We start from the raw sequence: 10,804 nt of genomic DNA on the forward strand, positions 1-10,804 counted from the left end.
GGATTTGGATAATCTAAATTAGGAGAGAAGTCAGGGAAACAAAGAGTAATTTTAAACATTTTAGTGCCAGAGCTATTTCTTAACACACAGCACACTCTCTGACTTCAAATATAGTCCCTCAGCGCTGAGCCTGGAGAACAGCACGAGGAAAAATCAACGTCTTGATCCAGCCTTCTAGCAGACATGGAAAAAAGGCCAGAATGGAGTGAACTGTTGAGAGAAGCAGCCAGGTGAATGGATCCTAAACATCCTGAGTTATTTCAGGTGCTTCCTTCCCTGTGAGAAAATCACAGGGACACAAGATGCAATAACCAGGCTGTGGCCGAGTTGGCTGCAGCATGATCACAAGACAGTGAATCAATTAACCGCACGATCCTTATTATTGTGATTCTTTTTGTGTCGGTTGCACTAATAGAGAAGGGAGCAACTCTAGGTATAACAAAAGGTTGCTCCTCCTAGATGCTTTGCCAACGCTCCCTCTGCTGTGGTATAAATAGAATACATGCAGCGGGCAAGGGCAGCACTAGGCTTGTATTTGCAAGCATTAGAGATGCCCATGCACCACCCACTGGCAGTTTCACTTGCCTCTGTCACTCAGGAGATTGTCCAAAGATCTTCAGCTCCTGGAAAGAGAGAAAAATGCTCACGAATGCGCAGTACCATCACTCACTCTGTCCTTCTGGGTTGATTTTGTACCCTGGGTGCCTCTCCCATAGTCAATAATTACAGCAGGTTATAGGGAGTTGCTCCCCTTACCTTACTCTTCATCTCTATTTTCCTGTCTCTCACTGGATCTTTGATCCTTTTGCAGCAAGCAGCAGAGGCAGTGACAAGTGAGTGGAGGTAACGGAACGGGTCCTCAGCCATCAGCAGGACTGTTTTAATATCTATAGAGAGATCAAGAGACTCAAACAGCTTTTTTCCTGCCAGAGCTACATGTAATGTCAGCCTAAGGGTACAGACATCTTGACCCTGACTTACATGTCCCCAGCTAATAGAGCTGGTAGGAATATACACACACAGTTATTGTGGTAGTACTTCACCTTACACTTACATCACAGTCCCTGGAGAGGCATCTGATGGGGCAGCCTTAGGTATTAAATCATTTCCTGGAGGGGAGAATTCATTTGGGCTCATTTATTATCATTTGTCCTGTAGCTCATATTTTACACTCTGAGCATAGGGAGTGGGTGTTATTCATGGCTATGGGTGTAAGAACCAAAGACTAATTTCAGAAAAGCTGTTCTGTTGTTTGAGGTTGATCACTTGATGTTCATCCCAGGTGCTGGACACATGTTGCTTGCTGAAGGAGGTATGACATGGTCTCAGATTTCATCATTTTGGTAACTACCAAACAAAAATAAAACTAAACTCAAGCATGCCTATCCCTCCCCTGCAAATCAAGTGGCTGTCAGCAATATTGCCTTGAACAACAAATAAACCTATGCAACAATCAAATCAGAATCACATCAATGATGCATCAAATGAGTACAGTAACAGAGGGACACAGAAGTTGGACAGTCAGCATGTGCAGTCCTCTGCAAAGACAAGCAAATGGGACTTCAGTCAAGAGGAACCCACAAAGCATCTATTCTGTATGCTATGGGCCACAAAGTCCCTCCCAGCACCTCAAACCACACTTCAGAGCTGTAGCAAAGGCCAAATACCACAAACGTAATGTGCCACAGAAAGAGAGAAGAGCGCAAGGCCCTGTCCAAGCCCTGGCAGTGGCAGGCTGTGGTTTGCACCAGTGCCCCACACAACTATTCAGAAGTTGTCAGCACCAAAGACAAAGGTAGAAAACTCCAACCGGTGGTGTCTATCTGATCAAGGAAAAACTGCCTCCTGCCCACAGATCTGACAGTTGGATTAAATGCTGGGGACACAGGGATGGGATCACGGATACACCTTGTCACAAATTATGTCTTTTCTCTGGCCAGTCACTCACCAGTGCTCCTCTAGAAGGAAGAAGCTGCAGCAGAAACCCAGAAGCCTCCTTCTTCTTCAAAGGCAGGAGAAACCCTTCCTGCCTCCTTCAGGAAGTGTGGGATTATTGCCGCACAGGCATGGTGCCAACAAGTGCTGACCCAGCCTCCTCTCAGATCTCCTTGGTGAGACTCAAAAGCCCCACTACAATGAAAGGGGGAGATTTGGGAGTTATAACTTCCTTAGGCTGAAAAGCTGGGGAGCAGCCAGCCATTTGTGGTTCCCCATCCCAGGGTACCAGAGGGGAGTGAAATGTATCTGCACCAAAGCAACACCTGTGCCTCTTCTCCAGCATTTAGGGTCTGAGGTAGAGAACCTCCCCATCCTCAAACACCACTTCCCCACAGGTGACTCTGGACCTCCTTGCACCATTTCCTCCTCCCACCCTCTTTCCCACAAGTAACTCGTGTTCATCCCAGTCTCACCTCCACAAATTACCCAGGACCCGATCCCTTCAGGAAATCCTGCCCACTCAACTGTGCAGGCTATAAACCCCAACCAAAGGATGCTCCAATCAAATCTACAACTGGATGCCAGTTAAATATTTTCATACTTATGCTAGATTATTATCTGATGTGTAAACCACAAACAATACGTACAATTGTAAAGCTTCCATCTCAGAGGTATATTAATGTCTGGCTCTACACTCCAAAAACATGAGATTTTTTTTTAAATAACAGAATTCAACAAATTGTTTTGGATAAATGGAAATTTGATAACTCTTTTGAATCACAGTTTACACAAGATAGTATTTCAGTTTCGTCAGGACGGTAAGTAGAGCATATTGAGTACAGGTCAGTGAGCAATTTCATGAGAGCACACTGGGTTGCTCAAAGCAGGGGAGTTTTCTTAAATTCCTTCTGCCTCTGGACTCTACAGATGCCCACACACCTTGGTGGCCGTCTGCCCAGAGCCACACCTTCACACCCAAAAAAAGGCTGGGCAATACTCCAACTAATAAAAGATCAAAACAAGGACAAATAGGCTGTTAGGAGGTTCCTAAATTCGCCAGCTCTCAGTCTCCTGGGGGAGTACTTCTCAGCTCTGGAACTGAAATGCAGCCCGAACAGCGTTTCTCAAGAACAGAATTTGAGAGCACCTTCCTCATCCTTGGCCAAGCTCATCAGCCTCCTCCTTGCTAATTATAATTTCCCAAATTCCTTTTTCCTCTCAGCATTTCGAAACCAAGTTCTTAGGGCAAATCTTGGAGGAAGGAACTTTGGTCCAAACAGCTTCAGCTTGAGACAACACTCCAGTAGTGTCAGTTCTGGGAAAATTTCATTTACACCAGTAGGAGAAAACATAGCCAAGGCTTAAGATGCCTGAGATGCCAGAAATGTCCCCTTTCTTACAAATATGATATTCATAAATAAAACTACTTTTGAAGAAGATTGGCAAAATCTGAATTGGGTAATAGGTTTTCTGATGTCACCAATTCACAGAAAGGTCAATACTAAAAGCCCAGATGACTTAAAACAAAAAACGTAGGGGCAGCTACTCATACAACTGCCATCCATCAGCAAAATTAAAGTTCAAACATATGATCAGTTTCATCATTTCCAGCTTATTTTCTGCTCATCTAAAAAGAAGTGATTTTTCTGGAACTAAGCTATAGGTCAAAGAGCTTAGCTTCTGACATCTATAGTTTGATAGAGAAGTTGCTTTTCAATGTTGTCTGTATTCCCACATATATTCTTTTTCTCCCCAACGGGCAATATTCACTCTTCCAAAGGATGAGGGACAGAGGAAGTTTGCAAATCATCAGTGAATCTAATATATTATCTCTATCCTGGTAGCAAGAAATATAGTGCAGGTTTATTCCATCCCCTTCCTGGACATTTCACAAGAGGTACATTGTGGGTGGAGTACCACCTTATCCACTCACATCTTACCCATCTGTATTATGTTGCAGGGCAGCACAAGACCATCAGGGCAGTGCTCGAAACCTGCACAGGGCAGTGCTCTCTTACCATTACAATGTGAGGCAGCAGCACTGAGAAAGAGCAAGCTGCTTTCCTAGCAAAGGAAAATACACAGTCCTTGCTCCAAAAAAACTTGCTATGAAGTATCTAGCAGTTTGTTTTCCCTGAAAGCGAGCCATAAAACAGCTCTTACAGCAATACATTTGTATCTGGATAGCCCATGTCCAGAGCCAACCAGTTTGCAAATACAAGAGAAGCAGGCTGAGCTGAAATAAGACTTCCCTTACCCTTTAGAAATAACAGCATGCCATTTCTTTCCATCTTCCTTTCTCATTTATCCCCCAAAAGTTTCAAAAGCCTCAAAATATCCTCTCTACCTTGGACTAAATGCTTAAACCACTTTACCTGTTTAATGCTCATAACCCAGAAGCTTGGATGGCAAAAAGCCCCTCCTGCCCGTTCAAAATATCTTTATGCCACAGCTGGAGCTGCATGCCATTGGTTTTTGGGGGGTTGGCTTATATGTCTCCCAGTTGCCATGTGCAGTGCTGTGCTGGGGCCCCAGGACACGCCTGACATCAGGATAAGACAACTGTTCTCTGAGGCAACATCCTGAGTACATGTTACTGGCTAGGGACCAGGGCTGTCAGCAAAACAGCTTTTGCTTCACTCAGCATCAGCCCAGTTAGGTGAAATAACGTGAGCTGAATCCCGTTTTCAAAGAAAATGATTGCACAACCTGGTGCTATCTATGAAGACAAACAATTAAGCAAACAAAGCCAAGCAGCAAACTGAATGCAAGAATAAGTGTGTTTCATGCAGCGCCATGCCTGGCTAGCTAGCCCTGCTCTGGAGACCAGCAGTCCCATCTCTGACACTTCTGCTCACTCTCCCCATTGCACACCGACACATTTCACTGCATTTCACCTGGGGAGCTTGCTTTGAACCTTTGCGGTACTCAGCAGAGGGACCCTGCAATGGCAAATGGCTCCAGCTTCAAAGCTCTGCTGAAGCAGCATTTGTGCCTGTGATTTATCTGGCCTTTTGTGTTTGAAAGGAAGGTGGCTTTGCAGCCTTTGCAGGGAAGAGGTGACTTCCAGAATGGAAATACCTTATTCGTTCTGTACTTCAGTTCTTTCACTTATGAACACATCTGCTGTGCATGTACCCATGTTCCTGCCCTGCCCAGGACTGAGGAGAGGTCTGGGCACACAAGGCTGGGCTGGGCAGAGAGTGCATGGTGAGGAGATGATGGTGGAAGGTCTGTAGCTCTTCACCCGAGGGATCATGCCTGGAGGATTCCATGGGAAGAGGACAACCCGTCAGTTCACGATGTAACAGAGCACCTCTGACAACACTAGAGACATTGAGAAGCCCAAGGGCTACCACCTCAGAGAATGAAGTGGTTGCCAAGGGAGTTGTCTTCTTTAATAACATATATCCTTGACCCAGGTGCAGACCATATGCAGACTGGCCTCGCTGCTGGACAGCGTCCTATGGCACAGAGAGCTGAGGCCGGTGGCTGGGGGCTTGTGCCAGGTTTCGGTTGAAAGCGCTTGCCTTTCATTTTGCTCTGGACTGAGCAGTGGGAATGGAGGAGCTGCATCAGCCAGCACCAATTTCATCTGGTCGAATGTTTGGCGTACTAGGATGAGTCAAGACTCATTAAGCAGCTGCTGAGGTTGCCTGAGATGGCTGCGTTTTTCTCCGACAACGTGCACGTGTGCTTCAGAGAGTGGCTACCAGGTCAGCTACCTGCTCTCCCAGGTCTGCGGCTCACCCTGGCAGGGGGAGGACGATCATGCTGGCACTTCTCTCCTGGCATCCCACCTGTATGTATCTGGCCATGTGGGAGAACGAAGGTCTCTGATGGGGTCACCACTGAGAGAGGCCTCCATGCAGGAGCAATCTCCTCACCAGACGTGGCCAGGTAGCAGAAACCAGACAAGAATCAAGGCGTGTGCCATGGGGAGGTCCTTGCATGCTGATGGACAACAGTTAGCTGGAGGCATGCAAGCACACAGCTGGAGCCAGCCAGCAAAGCAACTCTGTGCCATCTTACAGAAGATGGCCTGTGCTCTGTCATTGCGGACACCCTGGGGACAGTCACCTGCTGGCAAATAGGGAAAATTATCCAGGGCAGTGTATTGCTGGCTGTTCCTGTCCTGAAGGCACCAAAGCACGTCCAGCTCCAAAGCACAGCAGGATTAAGAGCAAAACAGCCTGTTGCATCCCAGGAGACTTGTGACTAGTGCATATTTTACTCTGACCAGCACTAGTAGCACCTAGGCTAACGTGGAATGTGATCCCACAACAGCTAGCACATACCTGCACACAGAACGGAGGCCGAGTGGGGTAGGAGGGGTCAGGGTGGACCTTCCAAAACACTTTTCTTTGGTGAAAACTCATTCCCTATTGGTATTCTGCACTAGATTAAGACTGCTAACTACAGAACGAAAATGAATTATTGATTAGTTAAGAGTCAAATGAGCGTGACTCAATGTGATTTCTTACGGGCAAACAGAATAAAGTCCAAACTGCTAATGTACAAACCTGGAGTTTTAAAAGGGCCAGTTTCCAAAGGTGAAAACAATTCAGGTTTGAGCTAAATGAGATGGAAGAGAAACACAAACAGAATAAATGGAATAGTTGGGAAACTGAATATTTTTATTGGTGCTGAAATACCACAATTGAGAAAGAAGGCTGGTTTGGAGGGAAAATAAAGCAGTTGCAATAATGAAATATGTAGGTGTTGGTGTCTCTGTACGGATTTGTGTGTATGTAGATACAAGGTGGGGGGAGAGAGAAGTGGGTAGCAATAATTAATGTGACTGATAATTTAATTGATTGCCACTGTAGGAAATTGATGGGGGGAGCAAAAGGACGGGAAGATATTTGTGGACAGGAGGTTTAAGGGCAGTAAGACAGCTTTTTTAAGCAGAGTAAAACCAAAGGATATCATAAAACAATTCTAGTCCATTTCTACGTGGAAATAGTGGTGAAATAATTATCCAATAATGATACAGAGAACAGTTGTAGCCAACAAGTATGACTGTTGTAGACTTTGGACAGTGATGACATGTATTTCCTTCCCAATAGGGACTACGGAGTTTTTTAAAAATTTAACACAAGTGTGAGAAACCTGAAGGCAGCGATTTAGATTGAACACACCAAAAAAACCCTGCAAAGTATTAAAAAGAGCTGGCAGAAAAAGACTCTGAGGGGCTTCAATAAGTTTTGGAAAACAAGTTTCATAGGCCTAGAAACAAGGTGGCATTGTACCAGTATTAAAATGAGTAAATAAAGAAGGTTGTGTGACACTGCAGCAAGATACCCAGAGAGCTGGTGGAGCCTCCATTCCTGAGCGTTTCATTTAGGAAAAATGAATTAAAGGGGATAGCATAATTCGTATCAGTGAGCCTAGATACACAGAAAATTGATCTAGTTAGAATAATGACAGCTTTTATCAGGGACATTACGAGTTTGCTTAACAGAGGTAACAGGGTTGATGTAATTTACTTGGACTTCTTCAGGCTGTTTTAGTTCATGCCATAGGATGATACAAAATAAGCATGGATCTTATTAAATGGATTAAAAACTGGCTAACTAGTAGGTCTTGAGAAGTGATACTGTAAGTGAAGAGTCACCATTTGGCAGGTGGTGCTTTTGGCCCAGCTTCTTCAAATCCAGCTCAGAAGGATACATGAAATGATTCCTATTGAAGTCTGAAGACGGCACAAAGATGGAACTATTAAGTAATGAAGAGGATATGTCTTTGCTGCAGAACAATAGAGATTGCCTGGGCTCATGCAAACATGATGCATTTTAATGCAGAAATGTATGAATTACAGCTGTGGAAGACAGCAAGAGACCTCCTACCAAAAGGGGATTTCTACCCAAGCAAGCCAGAAATCTGGAGAGGAGTTGGAGGTCATGGAAGTATCTGCCAGGGTGAAATACAGTGTCAAGGGTAACAAGATCCTGGGCTGCAAAACAGGAAATATTAAACAGGAAAAGGGAGGTTGCATTATCCCAGCCTTTAGCACCAAGACAACTGCTGCTGGAATCACCGCATGGGCAGGGAGGAGTCGGGAGGGTGCTGAGAAGAGCCAGAGGATGACTGCAGCACTGGAAAAGATGCCATGGAGTAGAGCTGCCAGGACACAGCTTGTTTGTTGGATGAAAAAGAAGGTCGTGGGTGATTTGGTCATGGCATAGAAGAGTCTTATATTGGAGATAGCAATGCAATAACGAATGGTTCTCTTTGGTTTAGCAGTTACAAATATTAAAAGAGTCAATGGGGGAAATGATGCAAGGCAATCTTGGAGATTAGAAATGAGGCAAAAATACAACTGAGGAAAATTACAAGAAGGTCTGATGGATTTTTTGAAAACTGGAAATCTTTCAGTCATTTATCTTCTAGAAAAGAGCTTTGATGTTTCTCCTTAATTCAAACAGGGATGAACTCTGGAAGATTGTTTGGTAAGTGTTATACAGATCAGATGAGATGGTCACCACAGTCCCTTCTGCCCTATGTTTCTGAATCTGTTATAAAAGTTGATGGATTCTGTGGGTATACTTGTTGCTTGCTCTCATTGCAATAGGGATTCATGCCTTCCTGCTGGTCAGTCAGTGCTCTTTCTCTGCATCCGGCAGTGATTTCCTTCCTGATGGCCTGTTTTCCTTCTTCATCTCTGTAGCTAGAAGCAGCAGTCTGCTTCATTATCTTCCCTCCTGCTTTCCACAAGGTTCAAACCCTCACAGGCCACTCCTGGCTCCCCACAGCTCCATTCCTGTCCCAGTGTGCCCAAGTCTCCACGCTCCACCAGCATTAAATCCCTACTGCTCCTACTGTTAAATCCCAAGAGACATCTCTGGAGAAAGACCCTAGAAATGCCCTGAAAGATGCCCATGTGTCTCTTTTCAGCTACAGAGAGCAGCTATGCAACTGCCTCAGACTTGAGTCAGAGGCAAATTTGGGGGCAGGTAAGGCAACTTCCATGACGAACAACTTGCCCATGTCATCCTCCAGGTTTGTGGCAGAGCGGGGAAGGGACCCAGGGCAGGCTTCCATCTCCTGCACCAGCATTCAAAACCTTGGACCGTGTTTGGTCGGTTGCTTGGTTTTACCCCTGACAGCAAAGCGACTAATTTTTCATGCTGCCCACACTCCCCCCTGCTGGTCACACTGGCGCTCTGCCCTCGCTGCAGGCTGGCCCATTTCTTACTGTATTAGTTTTCTGGCTACTTCCAATTCTGGAGGTGAAATACAGAAAAAGATCACAACGGCACCTGGTCCTTCGCCTGGAGGTATGCAGGATTAAGTATGCCTCATCCATGTGTTTCGACAGGGCATGAATTTCTGCCTGGATGAGGGGAGCAATGAGGAATGCCTCTTTTTTCGGCTGATGCTAGCGAGAAAATAAAGCCCATGTAAACACAGTCACCAAAGCCAGGAAGCCTCTGCCTGCAAATGCCACTGTAGGAAAGACTCAACAGCATCAAAGAGCTACAGAAGGCCATTGGGCAGGTGTGCAAACAGGAATGTCATTAACTTGAATGTTACCTCACACTTTGCATGACTCATAGCTGGAAGTGGAAGCGCATTACCTGCGCCCTCTGACAGTACGGTCATAACCCCAGCAGAAATAGATTGCTAAAAAATAACTTATTAGTATTGTTGTTGTTGTCGTCGTTATTACTAAGAAGCCAGATATGGGAGTACTAACTCAAAAGAATGGCCTGTCCCCTCCTGCCAGCCACCCTCTGAAGACAGGACTTTTCTGCTGAAGATAGGGATTAAGGAGAAAAATGAGTGAAGATTTCCGTTTCTGAGATAGCTGGTAATAATTAACGTGCAGCTAATGGAGGGGCATGTTAGTTGGGCTTTCCAGGGAATGTATTCTAGCTGCGAGAAGATGGAAAAATTCCAGAGTGAAATGCAACTGGCCTTGCACCTCATATTTCTTGTGCTCCCCAGCTCCCATCAGGCCATTAGAAGGCCTGACCCTGAGCATGCTGAAGCTACTCTGAGCATTTTCTTTGTGTGTAGAGGACTTTGGGGCAAGACTGCTAAATCCCAAAGAAGAAAACCAGGACTATACTCCTGTTGGAGAGAGCTGAGGCACAAGAAGCCCGTGGTATACCTCCATCTCTCTGCCAAAATAACCCTGCCACCTCCTGCTGAAGCTCCCCCTCCAACCCAACCTACTCTCTCTTTCAGAAGAACTTGGATCCTTGGCGAAAATATGGTCCAGGCTTTCGTACAAAAGGATTCTGATGTGCCTACCAACACAACAGACCAGTGTGTGGCCTGGTCTGTGGGCTGCGCACCACCACCAAAACACTTGGAATAAAGCAATAAGGGAGCACAGACCTTGCTGTAACAGGGACAGCATGGCCCCCCTAGTGATAAGCTAAATTTTTAGTATATCTCTGGCCTATCTGGTAAGGAATCCAGCACTGATTTCCTCTGTGGTAGGACACTTCTCACACAGCCCATACAACACTACCAGTTTTCAAGCAGGGAAGCGAAGAGCAACTTCTCCCAACGACTGGGATTAGACACATTTATATACAAAGAGTAAAAAAAGCCATGAGTTTGTGCTATCATTGTTTACTATTGCATATGCAGCAGGAATAGCTCAAGATAGCGTAAGAAAAATAGTTGAAGTCATACAAACATATAGATTCTGGGGTATTTATGGGACAAGATAGCACAATGAGGAAGGACAGATAAGGTGATGTAGGAAGAAAAGAAAATGAGAAACTTTGCATAGAGCAGTTGCAAGATTGAGGAAGACACAAATTTGAATGAGAAAGTTTTAAACACCAGATCTCCAAAGAACATTTGTGTTTTTCCTCTCCTTTGTAAACACAGAAGCAGCATAAACAGG

General features: G+C 45.2%; 1 long non-coding RNA gene across 1 annotated transcript; it reads right to left on the bottom strand.

The window, feature by feature from the left end:
- Positions 1-302: 302 nt before the first annotated feature.
- Positions 303-4,301, bottom strand: LOC128150130 (uncharacterized). Its single transcript, XR_008237942.1, has 4 exons — positions 4,196-4,301; positions 1,949-2,130; positions 757-887; positions 303-623 (listed from the first exon to the last, which is right to left on the bottom strand). It is a non-coding gene; the product is annotated as an uncharacterized LOC128150130 (long non-coding RNA).
- Between the last annotated feature and the right edge of the window lie 6,503 nt (positions 4,302-10,804).

Source organism: Harpia harpyja, chromosome 13 (assembly GCF_026419915.1).
Source record: "Harpia harpyja isolate bHarHar1 chromosome 13, bHarHar1 primary haplotype, whole genome shotgun sequence".
NCBI lineage: Eukaryota > Metazoa > Chordata > Aves > Accipitriformes > Accipitridae > Harpia > Harpia harpyja.